General features: G+C 38.7%; 1 protein-coding gene across 20 annotated transcripts in view; it reads left to right on the top strand.

Moving 5' to 3' along the window:
• Positions 1-22,787, top strand: part of SLC8A1 (solute carrier family 8 member A1) — a 390,011-nt gene that overhangs the window by 147,750 nt on the left and 219,474 nt on the right. The gene's annotated exons all lie outside the window — the stretch shown is intronic.

Raw genomic sequence — 22,787 nt, 5'->3', positions numbered from 1 at the left:
CGGAGGACCCCGGTTCGATTCCCGGCCCCAGCCCATGTAAAAACAAACAAACAAACAAACAAAATATAATAAAAATAAGAAAATGTTTCCCTTTCAAAAAAAAAAAAAAAAAGAATGAGAAGTAAATAAAATAATATAAATCAATTGCTTAGGATAGTCACCAATATAGCTCTCTTACATAAATACCTTTTAACCTACCTACACATAAATATATAAGCTATCCCTAATTCAATTTTTTTTAAAAAAGCTCCAACTTGGATACCATGTGCTTGAGTCAAGATACCACCAGTGTTGGAAATTGGCTCTGCCCCTTACTAGCTATATACCTTTACTCATTCATTTCAGCCTATATTTACTGAGCGTAGTATGTGCTCATACTAAGGCAGTATTCTGGGCATTAGGAAAAAAGTGGGGAACAAAACCAAATTGTTCCTTGCCTTTATGGAGCTTCCATAAGCTCCATAATAAAAATGGAGCTTATGGAAGCTCCATTTATTAAGCTCTTTGAGCTTCATTTTGCTTATTTTTAAAATGGGGATAATTACAATGACCTCTTAGGGTTCTTGGAGGATTAACGAGATAAACATGTAAAGTTCCTGTAACTGATAGTGTGTACTAAGTAAATATTAGTTCCCATTCCTTTCCTCCCAAGAGCAGCTTTTCCTGTCCTTTGAACATAATTGATACTTATTACATATCTGTGCACATAAGTTTAATGTAAGTTCACCTCTAGTTAGAAGATATTCAATGTTCCAGCCAGAATGTAATTTCTCGATGTGATATTTGGATCCACTTTTTAATGAACCCAATAGCAACAGCAGCAGCCACAGCATTGCATGCTCTGTAGAGCACTTACATGCGTTTTACTTTACATACTTCCACTGCAAGAATTCATACACCTAGTATGGATTTATGAAGTTATATTTTTATTTCCATATTAATCTCTATATTCCTAGCTTAGCTTCTGCTGTTCTCCATACCATATCCAACTCATTACAGGGCTTGTTGATTTTTTTTCCTCTTAAATGGCTCTCAGATCTCTCCATTTTTCATGTCTTCACTGCTTGACCCTAACCAAGCTTCTTGCCTGGTCTAAAGCAGTAGCATCATAGGTGGTTTCTCTGTATCCCCTCTGGTTAACCTTTTGGTCCATTATCCCCTTCCCAGCAGCAGCTGGATTGAACCCATCATCCTCCAACTTAAAGGCACCCAATGCTTCCCACTCCACTGAAGGAAGAAACCCTTGTCCAGACATCAAGACTCTGCATGCTCTACCAATGCTGTCCAACAAATATAATGCAAGCCATGTATGTCACTTTAAATTTTCTAGTAGCCATCTAAAAAATGTAAAAAGAAACAGATAAAATTAATTTTAATAATAAATTTTAGTTAATCCAATATGTCAAAAATATTATCACTCAACAGGTAATTAACATGCAAAATTACTAATGATATATTTTACATTTTTTTCACATTAAATCTTCAAAATCTCAATTTGGACTCACAACATTTCAAGTGCTCACTGGCAACATGTGTCCTGGACATTCCCTCCCCATCCGGAGCTTCGCTTTCATTTCTTCCCTGCCCGTTCCAGCATTATAGCCACACTGACCTTCTTTCCATGTTTAGGAGCGTGCCATCCTGCGATGAGGTTTTTGCACACGCTGTTTTCCCCCCACCCAGTAAGCCTTTATCCAGTAATCTCTCACTTACCTTTCAGGGACTAAAGTCTCTTCCTCAAGAAAGCCTCTGTCTAGCTATGGGTCCTTTATCAAGCTGGTAGAAGTGTGGTCCTTCTTTAGAGCACATACTTTACTTTTTCATTATAAATTCATTCCTGTGGCTATTTTGTCAGCATCTGTCTGCCCAATAAACAATCCTTAGAGTAGGGGTCTTTTGTTTGTTTCTTTTCCTTGCCTTCATATTATGAGCACCTAGGACAGTACCTCAATCAATGTAGGAAGTTAGATAAATGAATGAATGAATGAATAAATGAATGAACAAACAAATGAGGCAAATGGTTATTGCATGAATTAACTTATTTGATCCTAGTACAACTCCACAAGGTAAATAGAATAAAAAGAATGAGACAGGATTAGATCTCCAATTCAGAATTTTCTCACTTCAAATTCATGGTTCCTTCTTTTAATGCTGCAATGAAGAAGAAAACTAAATTTGGTGAAATTTCTGAAACATGCTCTGTCTCTGTTCCCAAGTACCTAAAACTAAAGTACAGTTTTCAGCTTCTGAGATCTATGAAAATAGGCTCTTATAGGACTACAGGTGCTTCTGCAACTACATTTTTTTAGGACTTTAAATGTGTGCCCAATGTGTTTTTTTGCTTTTAGAAAAAAAAAATCCTCTGCTCAGATTTTCATTTTAGGTGTGATTTGTAAACCCCAGACGGTTACCAAATTTTGCTTGAATGAATAATGAGTTGATGAATGGATCTAGTTCCTCCACTTTCCCCACTCACGATAGAGATGAGAGCTTCGTCACTCACCAGCAACCTTTATGTGCCTGTGTGGCTTTCTGCAGCTGCATATGTTTTTGGCATCCGTTGAGCAAAAATAATTGTGATGGATTCCTTTTCATACAAACACATCATGAAAAAGTAGCTGGCAGCAGAGAAGAACCATGCAGCTCACAAACAAATATCTGTCTCCTGTGCATCTTAAGTCTCCCTAAAGTTAGGGACAGAGGAGACGGGGAAAAGAGGAGAGGGAAGCCATCACCTGGACATTTCTTAATGAGAAATTAATAACAGCAACATTTTGTATGCTGGTTATCAATGTAATGAAGTTACGTCTATACTCAGCCCCCAAACATTGCTACTTCTGTTCTTCCTTTAAGTACGTGTAGATACCTCTTAAAGCATAATTTCAAAGATCTGTGTTTATCGTTAAAAGTACATGCTCCAGGTTGTTTGTTCAGATGAGGCAAGTAAGCTTTCTGTACTATCTGCCCCGACCTACCTACATTCATAAAAGTTCTCATTGCAGGGTTATGTGGAGGTAATCAGCAGGCTGACTGGTTTATTGTAATCAGTCCCTGTGATAATTATGTTCTGGTGTCAGCTTGCCCAGGTGATGATGCCCAGTTGTCTGGTCACAAGCACCAGCCTGATTGTTGTTGCAAGGACATTTCCTGGCTGGTTGATAAACTGGAAGGCTGGTTTATTAAATCTTCAGTCAGTTGATTGCAGTTGCGGCTGACTACATCTGTGATCAACTAAGGGTGTGTTTTCTGCAAAAGAGGTAATCCAATCAGTTGAGGGGTTTTAAAGGAGAAGAGAGACTTTCATTTCTTCAGCCAGCAAGCCTCTCCTACGGCATTCATGGAAGACCCTTCATCGGAGCTGCCAGCTTCACAGCCTGCCCTGCGGATTTTGGACTCTTCCATTCCCACGGTTGCGTGAGACACCTTTAAATATCTCATATTTACAGATCTCTCCTGCTGGCTCTGTTTCTCTAGAGAACCCTGACTAATACATTCCCTGAATACTTGTGGGGTGCTTTGTTTGTAATAAGGCAAGATGGCTGCTGTTAGGAAGCAAAGAAAACATGGCATGTTCCTTGTCATTTTTTATAATGGAGGTTTGGGACATGTAAGGTGTGTGTTTCTATAATTAAACTAGAAATATGAAGGCTGTTGTTTCGCCTTGGTTTCTCCCCATGTTAACAAGGCGTGTAGCAGTTGAAGAGTGGGGAAGGCTGACAGCCTGGAAGTGCAGGCAAATTTAGACAGAAGAAAGTTTCGTTGTCTCTTTAACCTGTGCTTTTAGTCTTTAGATCGTGACTGATCTCAGAACCACATCAGGTTATTGTAACACCATCCAGATTATTTTTTAAGAGTAAATTTGAAAATGTCATCCTAATTCAGAAGTACTTCTGTGTACTCGTACAATTTCTGCTTTAGGCACTGTAAATTCATTATTGAGTTTTTGATGTAATTTGGAAAAACTCAACTAGATTATATGTGATCTTCGAGAACCAGAATTGTGTTTTCATACCTTTCTTCATTCAATCAATCATAAACCTAGTACATCCTATGGGGCAGTCACTGCATTAGGTGCTGTTCTAGTTTGCTAGCTGCCGGAATGCAGTATACCAGAAATGGAATGGTTTTTAAAAGGGGGAATTTAATAAGTTACAAGTTTACGGCTCTAAGGCCAAGAAAATGTTCCAGTTAAAGCAAGTCTATAGAAATGTCCAATCTAAGGCATCCAGGGAAAGATACCTTGGTTCAAGAAGGCCGATGATGTTCAAGGTTTCTCTCTCAGCTGGAAGGACACGTGGTGAAGTCTCTCAGCTTTCTCTCCAGGCTTCATGTTTCATGGGCCTCCCCAGGGGCATTTTCTTTCTTCAACTCCAAATGTCTCTGGCAGCATGAGCTCTCAGCCTCGTGGCTCTGCTTAGCTCTGCTGTGGCTTTCTGTGGCTTTCTTGTGGCTCTAAAAAGGGACTCTGTCCAAAATGTTTCCTCTTTTAAAGGATTAATGGGTAGAGTCACAACTCCATGGGAGTTATCTGATCAAAAGTTACCAACCTCAATTGGGTGGGTCACATCTCCATGGAAATAATCAAACTGCTGTCAGCCAGCAATACTGAATGAGTATTGAACACCTGGCTTTTCTAGGGTTCACCACAGATTCAAACCAGCACAGGTGCTGAGGAGATAGAGATGAAGGGAGTATAGTCATTTGTCCTCTAGGAGCAGAGGTGCCTGTAAGATGGGGAGGCAGCCATGCAGGATTAGAAAGGTGATGGTGGATGCTGCAGAGGAGCTGCATAGGATTGAGGTTGTGTGGGAGTGGGGGCGGGATTAATCAGGACTGAGGGGAGGGGAAGTTCAGGTCAGGAGGGCTTCATGGAAGAAGAGGCATCTGAGCTAAATCTTTCAGGGAGTGTTTCTTATCCACAAGAAAGTGGATAAAAACCATGAATGACTTGGTACCTCTAGCCCTCTGCAGAGTACCTGGCAGGTTGGAGATCCAGTTTGTGTTCATAACTGAAGGAGTGAAGGCGCAAAGAAAAGTGTTGAGCTTTTCTAACAAATGTTCATGGGTTTGTAGAACCAGATGAACCTTTTATCTGCATTGACAGAACAAGATTCTATATTCAATCTCTATTCCATAAAAATGATATAAAATACCCAGGACAGAAAATGCCAAAGAAATAGAACTACTGAGACTGCCAGTGAGTTTATATTTAAATGAGCTGTGTCAGGGGCAGGCATTTGTTATCTGCATGCACCCTCTAATGGAAGTGAAACTGGCGTCCGTGAGAGTCAATACGGAGAAGTTGACCTTTACATATTTAGGAAGGATGACAATTGATGTCAGGGTCTTTAAGATCCTTTATGAGAGCACACCTCACTTTTCTTAAGCTACTTCTCATGGCATTATAGAAGTATTGTCACATTCTCAGAGTACCCATGAGATGGATCAAGGACCTGCTCGCTGAGCTAGACTAAGATGTTCTCTGTGGCCTGTTCCACCTACTACCTGATAGGCCAAAGGAAGTGAGAATGGAGAGGGGACTTATAGAATCCTTAACTTAGAGATAAGTAACCTGAACCCTGAGAGTTCCTGTGTCTTGCCTGTAATCATATAGCTTATCATTGTCAGGATTCAGAATCATCTGGAGATAGTTAGATGTTTTCACTCCAAATACCAGCATTTCCCCAAATACTGAAACCTTGATTCTGCAGCCAAATTGTGATGGGAGAAACTGATTGTCTTAAGTCCTCATAATACAAGGAGCTTGCTTATTTTTATGTAATCCAGCAATTCCCATACATATTTGATATCAGAACACTTTTTAATCAAGAAGTACATGTTAATAGCTAGTAGGTATTTTACTGTGTTTAGGAACTTTATGCTATTTGACTAACCTTAAAGTTTTCCAGGGAAATTTCTGGAGGCAATCAGAAAAGGGAGAGGGTTACCAGGGTCCTTAATATTCCACCCATTTGTCAAAAATAAGCCACAGAAATAATTGTTTATAATCAGGTGCGTCTAGAAATGGACTTCTAAAAACTACATTGATAGACACTGGTGAAAACTCTCTGTTGGTATTTCAAGTCAGTCAGCCTCTCCTCCCTGCCTTTCCCACCTCCTTCCCTTCACCCCCCCCCCTTCCTCCATTCCACTCATCTGTCCATCCATCCACCCACCCACCCACCCATCCACCCACCCATCCTTTCTTCTTCCTTCCTTTCAAGATTCACACAATTTACAGAACTGTGAATACTGCATTTTTAGAAATAAAAGAAGACAAATTGATCCAGGCAAGAACCCACAATAGCAAAGAATATCAATTTGCAGAGTGAGTAACGCATCTGTTTACAATGCTCTGGAGAATCACCTTCACAAACATCATTCAGATCATGCTACACCAGCTGCTAAAGACCAAGACAAAGGGAGAGCCTCTTATGACTCTGTTCCTCTGACGTACGTCCCGTATCCATCCTCACTCAATTCCAGAACACATAGAAGCAGCCCTGGCCTTTATCTGGCAGATGGGTGGATGGCCCACAGAGGGTGACTTGACAGCAAAGAAGCAATGCTTTGGATTACAAAATGTCTTCTGCCAAGTGCAAAAACCTAATGTAGAATAAAAATGGCCCTTAAATATGAAAAGGTGCTTAACCTCACTCATAACACCATAAATACAAACTGCACTGAGAAATCATTTCTCAGTAATCAGAAGGGCAAAAATCCAGCAGTTTGACATCCCTCGGTGGTGCAAAGCTGTAGGGAACCAGCACTCGCATATATTTCAAGGTTGGGGAGCAGGGTGGAGTGGAAAATGGTAAAACCCTTATAGAGGGAGATCTAGAAATATTGAATAGAAAAAGAGATGCTTTTTATCCTTTGACCTGGTGATACCATTTATGGAATTCTACCCTATAAAACATCTGTGTATATATGTATGAAATGACTTATGTATAAGATTATTCAATTTGTTGGTGTTTTTAATTGCTCAACCACTTACTGAGTGACCTGAAACCTCATTAGTAAAGCAATATACTTATTAAATGTCTAGTTCCCTTTCCCTTCTCTACCTCAGAAAGAGTCCCAGGCAATGATGTCTCTTATTTTGATGTCTCTCTCCACTCAAAGGGTCTTTCTTGTCTTGAAGGGTCTAAAGGTAGCAACTGTAGAACCATTTACCACCATCAGGGACTGGCTGGGAAAATAGAAATGGGATGAAAGTATCCAAAGGGGTAAGTGGAATGGGACTTTGGAAGATAAATTGAGAAGCATATGGAAGGTATTAAGGGAGAAATATGCATCTGTGGATTATTTATCTATAGTTCTTTCTTGCTTCCCAGGCCTAGCATTATAACATGCCCAAAGTTTTACCACTTTGGGAATTTTTCTCTCCATTTTCAGCTCCAGAGACTGTTTTTACTCATAAAATTAAAATATTGCACTCCATGATGTTATTGATGTTAAAATGGAGCATAGGAGAAGGGAGGTTAAGATGAAAATTGTTTAATAATGGTCAGAGCCATTATCCTTATTGAAAAATCAGCAGGCCCTGGAGAGTCTGTGGAGAACAGTGGAGGGTCTCAGTTGAGGCCAGGTTTGCAAGGCTGAGTGACCTAGAGAATGACGGGGGCAGGCGGAGAAGGCTGCAAGACGATTGACTCTGTTTCATTTTCTCTTCATCTGTCAAGAATTGGTCCCTGAGGAGACTCAGAGCCTTAGCTATGTGATGGCAGGCACATACATTTGAGGAAGGGAGAATTTGAATAAGCAGTCAAATGTTTCCTGAAAACGCCTTTAAAATGCCTTTAAAAAAAAAGCTTTTTGCTCTGAAAAGGACTTACTACCCCCCCTCTTCTTAACCCTCATCCCACCCCTCTTTGCCCCCCCCAGCCCCTCTCGCCTATGTCCCCCACCCATAGCTTTGTAATTAATGATAGGAAGTTACAGGTGAACAAGGAATGAGTCAGAAATTGAACACAAATGTGTGGTTACGGGAGTTCCGCTCCTTCAGAAACTTAAAGACCTTAAAAAATAAGGCAGGGTGTGGACCTTCCGTAAATGAGCTCTACACCCAGCCAGCTTTTAACACCCTCCCAGGTTTCTCGTAGATCTACCAGATAAGAGACAAAGAGTTGGAAAACTCTTGCTTTGAATAGAGGTGACCAGAAAATGGGAACTGGCCCACCTGCATCCAACAGACAGACATCAATGCTTATTTTTAGTAATATAGATTCCTGGTGTTAATTGGAAAAAAAAAATCCCCTACTTCTTAGGGCAGTGAGATTGTATGAAAAAATTCATTTTTTTCTGGCTAAAATGTGACATCAGGAAGACTTCTTAGAAGTACTCGACCAGTTCAAATCTTGGAGGTGTAAATCCTTTTAAATACACAACAGTTCACGTAAACTGGTCATTTAAGCCAACCTTTGCCAGTAGACAGAATTGCATCCAGTTTTTAAAGACCAAAAAGTTTTGTTATGTTTTTCGTAATTTCTAAGAAATTAAATTCCACACCCGTTTTTAAAATACATTCTGATGAGTCACAGGCTTCTGTGAATTACCAAAGATTATAGAAAAAGAACTCAACCAGCCTGTGAATAAGGAATGGAAACATCCGTTCCCAATGGAAGAAGCTGCTTGGGACCAGGGTAAGGTAGCCATCTGAGGCGTGCGTTTTCTAACACTCTTCAGTAAACGTAGTGGATTGATCTTAGTTTGGGAGAGTATTTCAGGGATATTGATCTTCATTTTCTGGGCTAAATTTAACTTCTACTTTAGTTCCCTAAATTAATGTGTTCATTAATTTTTTTGCACAACTGCATTGGCCTCAGACTCCAATACAAAAACTGCAGATTTCTTCTCTGAATTATTGGGATAAATGAGAAAAACAGCAACAACAACTAAGTAAACTAAGCAAATACAAACCCCCGCTCTATCTATTTCTAATAGAATAACTTGCCACAAATGTCAAGGTATATTTATTATATATTTCTCTATATGTATTTATTGTATATTTATCATACATTGGTTTGAGCAATGTTCATTTTAAAACCTTTTCGTTTTCCTTATGTTGGCTTTTTGCTTTCCTTGGCTAAGCCTTGAATGCTTTGTGCACACACACATGCTCTGCTTTACGTGGCATAGGAGAGGTCTTCTCAGAAAACCCCTTTGATTTGTATTTTTTATGCATTACCCTTCAGATCAAGATCAGTTCTGCTTGGTGTTCTAGGTCATGGGGGTGTCCCTTGGTTTTTTGGCCTTAAATCATCCATTCTGGGGATGTGCACAACCTCAATTATTCAGGCAATAGCAAGCTAGCCCATTAACTATGATACATATAGCTCCTCCCTATCTCTATCAAAGCTTTTAATTCCCTTTTTAAAACAGAGGTGATGGTGGTGGGGGTGGCGGTGGATTTTAGTGAATGATGAGAATTGTTTCTGAGTACTTGGTCAGTCCAAAGTAGAAGCTGAAATGGAATGTAGCTTTTCTGGCTCTTCGTTGGTGGTGCTATTCAGTTGACCAACTTATTCAAACCTAATACATCCCTGAGAACAGACACTAGTGTACTAAGTGGACTTTAGGACATTGCAGACATCCCAGGAGATAAGTCATGGGGCAACCCAGGATGTCACCAGTGAAGAAAGGCTGTGATGTAGTCTCTTGGGATTGTGTCCTTCCCTCTTTCACAACCTCTCATTGGAAACACTATCTTCATATCCTCCATCATTTGTACTGACTGTTAACCAGGAAAGATAAGAGAGTAGGTGAGAAAGGAGAAATGAGCAGGTCAGGAACTGTGTATCATCTTTTCCTCATCATCTCCATGGCACCATTCAAATCTGAAATATTCATTCATTTGCGCACTGAGAGATTGAATATCTACTCTATGCAGAAAGAAAATTAAGATTCAGTTTCTGTCCTTACAAAGTAGGTAAGCCCTTGCTCTGTTATATATAAATAACATACAAATATGATAAAATGTAACACAAAGTACAATGGGAAGTTCCATTTCCGGACAAAATCCAATTATAATGCTTTACCTAATATTGTCTAAATGTTCTTAGTGTATTAGATATTACTTAGGCTAATGTTTAATCCTGTGCATGACAGGTAATGGAGCAAGGACGTGGCTGTGCAGTTCAGATGGGTCTAGGTTACCTCTCAGCTCTGTCGCTTAATAGTCCCCTGCCCCAATCTCAGCCTCTATAAAATGACAACGCTAATAATATCTTCTCTACTGGATTATTTTGAGGTTCAGAAGCTATTTATATAAAGTGCTGACCGAAGAGTCTATCTCCTAACAGGTACCCAAAAAGTAGTAGCTTATACTCAATAACCACAGATCAGTTTGCCGACAGCTTTTGTGCCTGTATAATTAATAGCATATTTTAAGGTTGTGCAATAAGAGATATGTTTAAAAGAATAATAGTTGAATAAGGTGAATGTTAAGTCTGACTTAAATTTAGAGGAGTAATTCAGCCATAATCAGAAATACTTTTTGTTTATTTTGGGTAGGGGAATAGTACCTTGTGTGGGGGGGAGAGTGGTATTTGTTAAAAACACCAATAGTTATTGAGAACTAGATAAATGGCATTATTGATAACATAGCTTTGAAGAACTTTGGGTTGATTTGATAAAATGGATTAAAAAAACACATGTAAATATGGCACATGCAAATATATAAGCATAAACATTCTAGTGAGAAAACAAATGAAAATGGACTAGGAAAAAAGAGTGCCTAAGCTATGGATTTAGGGAAATGTATGTATTTTTTTCCTTTCAATATCCTGTTCTCTTGATTATTCCTCTTTATCACTGAGCTAAAACTGATTTCCTTATTTCAGAGTTCATTACTGGCTTTTTTCGTTTAAATTAGGCTACTGTGTTTGAAACAAAAAGGACAACACAGGCTACCAATTGCCGCATTTATTTAATTTTAGTAGCCAATTGCTGCATTTAATTTAATTTAATTTTCTGATAAAAATATTAGATAAGTAAATAGTAAGAGTATTTACTTTTTATTAGATAAGTAAATAATGACTAAATAAGGGTCAATTTTTGGCCAATAAAATTATGACTTTTTAAAGTTATAAATTAAAGCAATGCACAATATTTTGGAAGCATTTATTTCCTTTCTTTAAACTCTTTGGTATAGAGGTTTCATTAAAGCCATTGCTATGCACAAATAAAAGAAAGAGAAGTCACTGAAGGTAAATTATATAATTTCCCTGTAAAATTTTCCAACAACTCTAAGTATTGAATACTATGCCCACATTATAGATAAGAAAACTAAAGGCCAGAGAGGTTAAATACCTTCTTCAATATCACATAAATAGCAAGGAATGAAGCGAGGCATTGAACCCAAGTTGTTGGCTCTCAAGCCTGGGTTTTCTTCATGGCTCTTTGCTGACTTTGACAGTACATGCAAAGGCCCTGTGGTGGAAGGAAGCATGGGATGTGAGGGTCTGAAATGAGATTCTCCCTTTCAGTGATTACACTTATAAGCTAGAAAAAGTGACGTATGGTTTTCTTTACTCAAATAGGTGCTAAGTTGACACAGCTTACTGTTTCCTGCAAATTCAACATCTAGCCACATATTTTAAAATAATCTTATCCCAGCGTGAGAAAATAACGACACCATTTTCCCCTGAAGAACTGTAATACCATGCTTATCCTTGTCATTCATTTACTGAGTGTTTCTTAGGTGTCTTACAATATATATTATCATTGCTAATGCTCAAAACCCCCTATCGGGTGTCCGCTATTAATTTACAGATTAAAAAATTGGTACCTTAAGTTTAATACATCCAAACTTTTCATTTACGCTCCCTTCCTCCCCACAAACCCATACCTCACCCTGGGTTCCTGATTTCACTAAATATCAACATCATTTACCTAGTTGCTCAGGAAAAAAATCTAATGGTCATCCTTGGTTCCTTGCGTCAGTCAGTAGGTCTTCTCCTCCGTTAACAATTGTCCTATCTTGCCACTTCTCACCACCTCCATAGCTTTTCCAAGCCACCATCATCACTCTCCAGTTTCCCTGCTTCCTTTCTTGTTCATCATGCAGCTCCTTCCTCCTGGCTCCACAGTGAATTCGTTACCCAGCAGTGGGAAGGATTCTTTAAAACTTGTCAGATGCCGTCATCCTCATTCTTAAACCTTCCGGCAGGCTCCTGTCCCATTTACGAAGAGAAGCCACATTGGTCCCTCAGCCTACACGGCCCCATGTGGTCATACCCCCGATTCCATCTTCAAATTGTCTCTTTCCATTCTTCCCCCTTTTGTAGCCTTTCTTGATGCTTCAGCCACTGCAGGCTCTTTCCTGCTCCAGGGCATTTCTGCTCGCTCGATCCCTGCTGGAAAGTTCTTTCCTCAGATAATCTCACATCTCCAACTTCGTTCAGATTGCTGCTCAGAAAATATCACAGAGGCCTTCACTCACTGGGATGTTGAAAAGAGCACCATGTCTGGTTTTCTATCCTATTCCTCTGCTTTATTTTTCTTCATGGTATTGACATTATATTGAATATATATTTTTTATCCAATTGCTTTTTATCTTCCTCTGGAAAGTTTGTTCTGTGACATGAGGGAGTTTACTCTTGTTCTTTGTGTATCCCAATAGTTGCAATAGTTCTTGGTACACACTGGAGCTCAAAACATAATTGTTGAATGGATGTATCCTAGAGAGGTAAAGTAGGCTGGCAGATTTCAAATAGCCAGTTAGTAGCACAGCCAGAATTTGAACCCAGGAACAAAAATTACCTAACCTTCTATCCTAACTGCTATTACCTTGATGCTGTGGAAGTGTTCCTTTCACGTGCCGTACTTTGATATATGTGCAGAAGGAGACGTGGGAAATAGAAAAGAACACCAGTGTTTTATCCATGCCTAACCTGCTTATATTACTCAGGCGAGTAAGTGCCGGCCTGAAACTTAGTGGAATGCAGACAGATGCTGGCTGCAAATATGCTCAGAATATTGCTCAATTTAAAAATTATTCCAAACATGAAAGATTGCTGAGCTACAAGATTTTTTTTCTTTCCTTAGTTTATGCTCTGTAGATTTTGGTGCCTTTAGACCGGAGGCAGACAAAACCAGCAGCCACACAGGCCATTCTTCTCAGCTTGGTACTTGGACTTTTTTCCCCCTCTCAGCCTTCCTGTGTCCTGCATTCCATTTTTAGGACCACACTTGAAAGGCCAGACTTGTAAATTCCATTATAGCAAGAGCTCTGGTGGAACAGAACAAAACTTGCACTCAAGTTTGCTCTCTTTCCCATAAAGGGTCAAAATTACTCTGATGGCAGGCTGTAGCTCTTGGAGAAATGGAGCTTGTGACTGTAAAGCAGTATTTGTTACAACACACATTATTGGCTCCACTCCCGAAGGTTCTAATTCAATAAATAGGTCCAAGGTAGAGCCCTGGAATTTATATTTCTGACAAGGTCTGGGTGATGCCTATCCACTTTGAGTAGCATGGAAAATGCCCATCACTACTTAGCAAGAGAAAGAAAAACTTTGGGAAAAGCAAGACTCAGCCATCTGTTTACTCATTCCATTAATTGCTTACTGTTTGCAATAGAGGGAAATCAAACCTAGCTCAAGTGTAGACATGTTCAGCCAGGCTTCCTGAGAAATGAATCAATTCAAAGTCCTAAGGTAGCTCTTGCTAATTCTGGAGAGTACCATTTGGGAAAACAAGGGGTGGTTTTCAAATTGCAGGTTTTCTAATCATTGTAAAACATATTGGTTCGGAGTTTGAGATACATAGATGCAAATTTGCTTCCTTTCTTTCTTGTATTCATTGACTGGCAACTCTGCGAATAAAGCTTTGGCCTGCCCATCTTGGAGTTGAAAGGTGACAACTTTGATGTTCTTAAGAGTATGGATTTGTTCTCTGAACTTCTCCTTGGGCTTTATAGCTCGCAGGAATCTCCTGACTGCTTCCCTACATAGTTAAGATGTAAAACGTGTTTTCTTCTACAATGCACTTCCATTTCCTTTGCAGATAAGTGAAAATAGAATTTGTGATGTACCTTTAACATTTCTCAAGCATGTTTATTTTTAAATATATATGTTGTAATTGATGAGCTAAGGGTGCAGTGATGCCTTTTAAAACACGTGGGAGAAGGCAAAGGATCTTACAACAACATTAAAACTCAAAAAGAAGCCTTTTTGCTATGCATTGATCATGGCCGAATGAGATGGAGTCATAAATTGCTTCCCATCCCTTCCCTCCCATCACCGTGAAATATGAGCATGCATCACATACATAAATGCTCTTGACTCTGAAGGTGCAAACAGGGTTGGAATGAACGAGAATAATCACCTCTTAGCATTCAAAGCTTGCACTACTCAAACGGAACCAGTTATAGACTTTGAAAATCTGTGGCCTATAATATCTTACCACTTTTTGAAAGCTAATCAACAAACAAACAAAATGCTGAAGGTGACTCTCAGACTTCCCAGCAGTTTGCTGCTCCTGACCTGTGCCTATGCATTCATAGCGTGAGTGTCAGGGGAAAAGAGATTGAGTGGGGAAGCATATACGTGCCTTGTCATCTCACATGCTTGTAAGTGTGTTGAATGCTCAGTTTTGCATCCCAGGTACGAGAATTCTTGGGAGCAGCCTAGGAATTCAGGTTCTGCAAGTGACGTTACTGAAGACTTATTTCGAATGAAAGTTTCTTGGCAGGCCCAATTTATGTACCTTGGGCTGGATTAACCAAGACTAAGGTCACTAGGAGATCTAAAATTCTGTGATTTGTTTTTCTGACAGTATTTAAATACTGCTTCATAAGACTCATTATTCTCAGCAGATGCTTTCTTGAGTGCATTTTCCTAGACATTTTTTTTTCTCTTAAGAGTTTACATGGAAATAAATAGTGAAGTTGCGTGTCCTACTCAAAGATGAATTTTCTCAGAACTAAAATCATTGATGCCTGCTTGGAGTACACACCTAGAGTAATCTGGTTTTTTCTCCCTTTCCTTTTGTGTCTTTGGAAGCCAGTGAGAGGGAAATTCTTTATGTATTTGGGTTAATCTCCCTCTCCTGGGCATCTTCTCTCCCTTACATTGGCATAGACCCAGCCATTGACACCTTGAAAGAATTTTGAAAAAAAAAAAACATCACAGACAAACAGCTTGCAGTATTAGTAGAGGCTATGTCTTCAAATCATTCCAGGAAGAGAGAGTTGGTTTTGTTCCTCTGCTGCTAATATCACAATATTTTAAGTAACTCCACTAAAGTATGATTTTCATGCCATGACCTTAGCTGACCCCTTCTTCCTTGCTAAATGACCTCTCTAAGGCTTAGACTGAAATTTTCCCTGAAAAGCTTTCCTTGACTACCCCTCCCCTCTTCAGGCTGCCACATCCCTGAATCATTAGATTGCCATTGCACATACCCTGTCTTTTACATAAGACTGTGAACTTCCTGAGACCTCTCTCCCTGCAGCTGACCCAGGAACTGGCATGTCTTTGACCTATAAATGACTACTGAATGGCTTTGTATGTTATGACCACTAATATTACCATGATAAATGTGGAAATGAATATTTCCAAGAGTCACCCATTTGCAGTACCTTAAAGATTTTCTTTGACTCCAAATGATAAGTTAGAGTGATTTGAAGATTGGACATCATATTCCCCAAAGCAGTTTTTAAGTTCTGTTTTTCATTCATATTTTTCATTAGTCTCTGCTATACATCTTTATCTTTAATCGATAATAATCACAGCCTTAGAACTTACAATATGTCCTTAAGTGTTAGATTTATAATAATCTGTACCATCTTTTAACTGGACCCACCTCCAGATAATTATTTGAACTGATGTTTGCGTATGCAGGTATTTAACCCTATGAGCTTTAATACACACAAGGCTGATGAAGGCTGATGATTGTAGCTATCTGCATGTTTACCTGCATTGAATGGGCTGATGTTTGGTGTGAATAGAACAGTGACTGGCAGGTAGTAAGTGCCCCATCAATTTTAATATGCTGTTTCACCAACCAGATGATACTAGGATGCGGGAATTTCAAGTGACCTCTGAGATAATTTAATCCAATCTTTCCTGAAGTGTCGCTTACAACTTGAATTCTAGGTGTATTCATAGGCAATGGCTTATTCTATGGCCAAACAGATTAAGGACGGACAATTCAGTAGAGTTTAAAAGGTTTATTTGCAGCAGAACATCTTAGAGGCTCTATTTTACATTACTATGGCTCTCTTTTTATGTAGGTGGCTCCTTTTTGCCTTCTTTTTTTTGTACGAAACATATCACAGAGAAAGAGAAAATTGATTTCACCCCCTAGCCTCATGTACACATAATTAAAATAAAGTCCTGAAAGCCTAAATGACTTGTGCAAGCTTCTGCAGCAGTTGCGGGGTGTGTCTGAAACCCTGGTTATTACCCCTTAGTGTGAGGAGGGGACCTCTGAGCTGACACAGTTCTCCCACTTATAAATCTGAAAGTATCAACTTTTAGCACAATGTTAAGAAAACTGAATCTTCAATTGTAGGTCAGTTTTGATTATACTCACAGTGACTGATCCTTTAGTAAATCTCAGGACTCCGGGTCCCCACCTCTCAAGATACAAAGTGTTGGTGATGGGAACACTCTGTGAGACCTTAGTTTCATCGAGTGCCATTGTAATAGTTGATGTTCAGGTTATGTCAGAAGGTGCTGCTTTTCAAATAAGTTTTCTAACTTGCATTGCACCCTAAACTATATAGCAGCATGTTGACCTCCAGGAGAAATACAGGGTAAAAGCTAGTTTTAACATTTTTTTTATTTGAAATTTTCAGAAACACTTTCCTTCCTTCCTTCCTTCCTTCCTTCCTTCCTTCCTTCCTTCCTTCCTCCCTCCCTCCCTCCCTCCCTTCCTTCCACTCACATCCTGCTGCTCTTTTCCCCAGTATCAGAATATGTGCTGCCATCGACCAAATCCCACTAATATTTTGCTTCCACAGCAACAAAATTTCTATATCACGGTTAATGTATCATTTAAAAAATTTATTAATGTGGCTTGCACATACATAAAAAGAACATTGCCAGTTTATCCAACTCCTTTATTAGTGAGAGATCCAAGAAGATAAGACCAATTTAAAGCATATATGAGGGCCTGGGTATTTATTAGCCACTTGATAAAAAATGTTAGAATAAAATTGCTCTGTTGGATACATAAGTGGCTAATATCTACAAGGCAATAGACTGCAGCTTTTGGTGTTTTCTTTCCTATTGTACAAAAATTATTTGTAACTCTACCAGACAAAATTCTGCAAGTTAACATGAAACTTCACTGCATCTTGGACTTTTAATCCAATAATGAACAGTAAGTCAAAAATTTGTACTTGCCCTGTATAATTAAACAACCATTGGTTAGGTCTCTGCCCCGTAGGAAATTGAAAACACCTGCGTTCACCTTTTTGGCTTATTTCTAATGCTTCAAATAATTCCTCTTAACATAATAAATGGTATCTTTACTCCAGGTTGATAGGGTATTTAATTTAAGAAGTATTTGCGTACGGATAAACCCATCTCAAGGAAAGGAATCATGCTCTTCCTTGGTAGTCCATGGAATGGAATTTGACCCATTATAGCTATTACCCTGTGGATGGCAGAAATAGAAGCCATGCATCAAACAAATATTAATAATAACTTTAAAAAAAGAAATTTATAGATTGAGTCCTTCCATACAGATTTGTACACATTTATATAATCTTCAAAACAACCTTGAGAGGTAGCTGATAGTAACTTCTTTCTTTTTTTTTTTTTTTTAGCATGGACAGGCACCGGGAATCGAACCCGGGTCTCCGGCTTGGCAGGTGAGAACTCTGCCACTGAGCCACCGTCGCACTGCCCTACTAGTAACTATATTTTATGAATTTAAAAAGAAGAGGCTCAGAGAAGTTGAGACACTTTCACTCAAACTTGATTTTAGAATATGGCAAAACCAGGATTAGAATCCAGATCTGGATACCAGATCTCATGTTGTTTTAACTGTTTATTGATGTTTGTTAAAATCCCATAAGGTCTCAAAGCCGCAGTAATTTGATTGGTTTTATATTTTGAAAACAGTAAAATGTGGTTGCTTTTAACAAAGGAAAATCCATAACACATAGAAGGCGGGCCAAGAAAGGATCTTGGGAAATCAATGAGATCTTGGAAGAAACTCTCCCTCATTTTACAGGGTAACATCCAAAGATATCCAGAGTTTCTGTCTCATTTATCTGGTTTAGACTCCAGAAGAGTCTAAACAGTCACAGTGTCATCTTGGTCCCAATGAGAGTTTGGTCAAGTCCAGGAAGGAAGACAACTCTTTATCCACCACTATTTACTTGTTTGTGTTTATTATTATTATTATTATTATTATTATTATTATTTTGCCATATTTGGGATATGCCCGTGAAAATCAGCTAACCTCAGGGAAGAGTGTTAAGCCCTTGAGTTCTTTGGTGAAGATAAATTAACCTATTTCAAGAAAGCAATGAATTGCCGTCTCACTTTTTTCGAAGTGAAAAAAATAGGCAATGAGAATCAGGAAGTACACAAAGCAATGCTAGTACTACACCAAATTGGATAGTAGGCCAAGTTACTTCCTTGCTAGGAAAGAAAGCCACTTCCCTTCTCCCATCCCTCTCTGGCCTTGGGCTCTAGCCACTCAAGCACTTTCTCCCATAAAGCAATTCATAGTAGGTTGTAAAATGGCTGGTAGCAGCTCAAAATATTAACTTTCTCAAGGGAGTTTGTATTTGCACAGGAATCAAAGCCTTAAGCAAAAAGAGCAGAACTTCAAACCTAGCCCTCCGCTGTGTGTTAGCAGGAAGAGAGGGGTGACCCCCCCCCCCCACAATGCCCCTGGAATGACTCCAAGAGACTTTTTCCCACCAAAAAAAGACCTATAAGGCTGACTTAACCGTGATGAATGTGCATTTTTCCCACTCTCATACCAAGATTGTAATTTCGCAAGAAATGGATTAGCGCAGGAACAGATTAAGGAATTAAATCCTAAAAACCCTCAGTATGGTTGGGCCCTCCTGCTGGGTAGAGGATTTCGGAGAGAAAACTGAGCTCTATACCTGGGGCTATCAAGGAGCGGCTGGGAGGCTGGGCTTGACGTGGCCTGTCCCCCAATTCTGCTCTTGACTAGTTTACCAAATTGGCCCACAGAAGCAGGGCATCACATTTGAAATGGCCATGCTCCTCACACTTATCAGAGACTTGTGTGGAACAAAATCACAGACTACCGTTTCCAAATGCAAATATATATCGACTTAAAAGCAAATTGGTGGGCGGTGCGACAGTGGCACAGTGGCAGAATTCTTGCCTGTCATACAAGAGGAAACCTGAGTTCGATTAAAAAAAAAAAAAAAAAAAAAAAGCAAATTGGCCAGAACTTACCTGGGATATAGGCTACAGTGAGCCTATGTCCATTTATTCTGCTTCATATGACTATGTATTCTTGTTGGACATCCATGGTGCCCGTTAAAAGCTCTGAAAAGTCCATGCAGTAATGAAATAGATTCCATCTTATTGAGCTACCCTTTTCCAATGAGGTTTGTGAAGATATTGATACATAATAGGATACGTTGTATCTTGATTGTTTTCTGCTACAATGATGTATGTTTTTTATTTTCCTGATTATAAAATGACATATATCTATCTCCATTACTTACCTGTTATCTCATCATCCATCTATCTTTCTAGATATAGCTTAAAAATTGAGTGTTGCATAGGACCTAAGTCATAGTTCCTTATCCTAGTTTCATTGTTAACAATTAAGAAATTTTCCAAAATTTATCCATACATGTACTAGCACTGATTCATTTTACATACAAAAGAGCAAAATGGGATCATACACTGCATTGTATTCTATGAACAATGTTATTCAGTTAACTGTGTATTGGACAGTTTTTGTATGTATACATAAATTATCTTATTCACCTTTTACTTCAGTTACTTTTTCACAATCTAGTGTAGTGAAAATAAAACAGGATTCTAAAAAGAATTCAAAAACAACTGTGTCTGGAAATGGCGGATTGAATTGTGACTCTGCCTGGCTTTAGAGACCCCTCGCCTCTTTCTCTACCTGGACTGCTGCAGCTCCTGAGAGAGGCTGACTGTTCCTCTTCTCCTGATGTTCTTCAGATCAAAGTTAATGAGAGGATACATCCTTTACCTTTATCTGACTACTGGCCATCCTTAAACAGATGCTCTGTTCTGACATGAAGCATGCCAAGCCTGCAAAAAATCATGGTTGCTCTGGATCTTAAATCTTAGAAGTGAATAACCTCTTATTTCAGAGCTAGGGAGAACTAAACAAGGAAACCTGAAAGAAAATGCTGGAGTCACATATTGGGTATTTGTTTAGTAATATGAGTCTCTCATTCTTGAAATTCAGGCAGATCCTGAGTTTGTGTGATCTCTGTTGGGGGGTATCTTGTTTCCTTTGACTTGGGACACAAGAGCAGCCCATCCTCTGGGGCCAACAGCTGCTTTCCAGGAAACTTCGCCATCTCCAGCTTAAAGGGAGTTTTATTGGAAGATCCTGTGTTCATTTGTCATTTAAATTTGAATTCATGTTCATCCTTCTAATTCATTTTATGTTTAAACTTATTTATATTTATAAAATATAGCATACTATTTTCAGATATTTCGAGTCACAGCTATGCATAGTTAACCTATCATTTTATTAAATTCCTGTAGATGGTATGAGTTTAAGAGCTATTAGGGAATTTTAAAAAGCAGAAAATCCAACTACCAGAGATATTTTCCATCTATTTTCAAAATATTTCAATTTGAGAACCATCTCTAGGAATGTATTTGTAGTGGAAACTTGTTTTATTGTGATATTGACAGGAAATGTGCCAATTATCATTAATTTTGCCTATCATCGATTATCATTGACATGTATTTACTGAGTACTTTCAGTAGGGTATGATGCTGTATGAGGGAGTTAACAGAGAAGTAAATAGAATTAAGACATTGGTTCGTGGACAAGGAGCTTCGATTTGTGTTGCATTTCAACCCACAGTAATCTTCAGTCAGCAGGCTCAGAGTTCTGTAGTTCTGTAGCTAGTGCTCGTTCTATATTATCTGGTTTATTGAAAACTGGCTTTCACATACACACACACACACACGCATGCACACCAAGACATGTACGCACACCACACAGACATACATTATTTTTTGTTTGTTGTACATTTAGGTTAGTTAGTGCTAAAGTTATTTTGTTGAATATCAGGATTTGTTTTATAGGCCAAGATGGTTGTAAATCCTCAATGGTCTTTGTTTTCAGAGACTAGCTACTGGATATTGCCCCAGTGAGATCACCCATTATCTGAATTTTGGCCTCATTGAAAAAAGAGAGAGCACAGATTATGTTTAATAAAATAAGTATGGCAGGTTTGGGTTTTTTTATTTGGCTGGTCTTCATCCTTAGTGCAGGACAACCCAAGCAATATATTTTTCTTTCATTCTCCTGGTAGGTGTGTGCTTTCAGTATGGTCTTGTCCATATGCATTACCTTTTTTTTTTCACAGTTTGTTAGGTTTTTAAACTTCAGAGATCTTCCCAGCCATTTTGCATTTCTTTCCCTCTTGCATCTGATCTGACATTTGCTTTCCTTCTAGAACCTCTCCACTTTCTCACATTTTCAGTATAGATTACAATGGGAAGTTAACTACTTCTTGCTCTAGTTTCATTGCAACATGGGACCAAAGGCCATGAAATTGTATCATCTGGTCTACCCCGCTTGCCATATTGTTACGTACTAATACTGGGATCCTTAAGATCTGAACTAATGTTAAATAGCCTGAGACTCAGATAAATCAGAGAAAATCAAAGTTGGAGTACCAGTGTGCCTAGGAATGAACTCTCACTTGGGTTGAGAAGTGAAAGGATGTTGGAGATAACTTTGATTATCTTTTACTCCTTAATCAGATGTGAGTAACAACAGGAAAAAGTCTAAATAAATTTAAAGAGAATCCTGATTTTTGAAGCACTATAGTATTTGATCAGTGGAGAAATAACTGTTCAGGTGAATGGCACTATAAGGGGCCATCTGGGGAGGAAGACAATGTCTATATTTTAGAACCACACATACTCTTTGAGATCAAAGGAAGGAAAGTTTATTTGGTCTGGAACCGAAATTTTCTGTAGCACATAATCTAACTCAGCCTGTTTATATAGTGCATTTGAACAGTTGAATCATAGGGAGCCCAAAGTAAGAAAGAGGTCCTTTAATCCTGTACAACTTAATGTAGTGCCTGGATACATCCTAGTGTATATTAAGCAGATAATCAAAAGGGTATTGACAAAATCCCTTGAGGGATGGGAGAAAAAACATGGAACTATTAAACTTCACCATCAGGAAATCCCGATGCTGTGTCAAACTTTAGTTTGATACTGCGTCAAACCCAAATCAATAGGTCATAAAAAAAATTAAAAGATAAAAAGAGGCCATCTTGGAAAAGCAATGCAGTCTATCATTTCACACCACATGTGTAAGAAACTCCACAAGAGGTATATGCTTAATAATGATGGACTTTAAAAATCCAAGGAATGATGGTGGAAGCATGTTAATATGTTTGCAATGCACAAAGTATATGTCTTCATCCAGGATGTCATAAATCTTGATAGGGAACTTCCATTTATAGTCATGCTAAAAAATAAGATGTAATTTTTGAGCCAAATACCAGCAAGATAGATCTCATTTGGATGATTTAGGATTATTAAATGACAGCTAGAATTGATAGATAGAAAAGAGAATCAAGGAGTTTAATG

This window comes from Tamandua tetradactyla, chromosome 17 (assembly GCF_023851605.1).
Source record: "Tamandua tetradactyla isolate mTamTet1 chromosome 17, mTamTet1.pri, whole genome shotgun sequence".
NCBI classification, from domain to species: Eukaryota; Metazoa; Chordata; class Mammalia; order Pilosa; family Myrmecophagidae; genus Tamandua; species Tamandua tetradactyla.
This window is presented reverse-complemented; position numbering and strand designations above follow the sequence as displayed.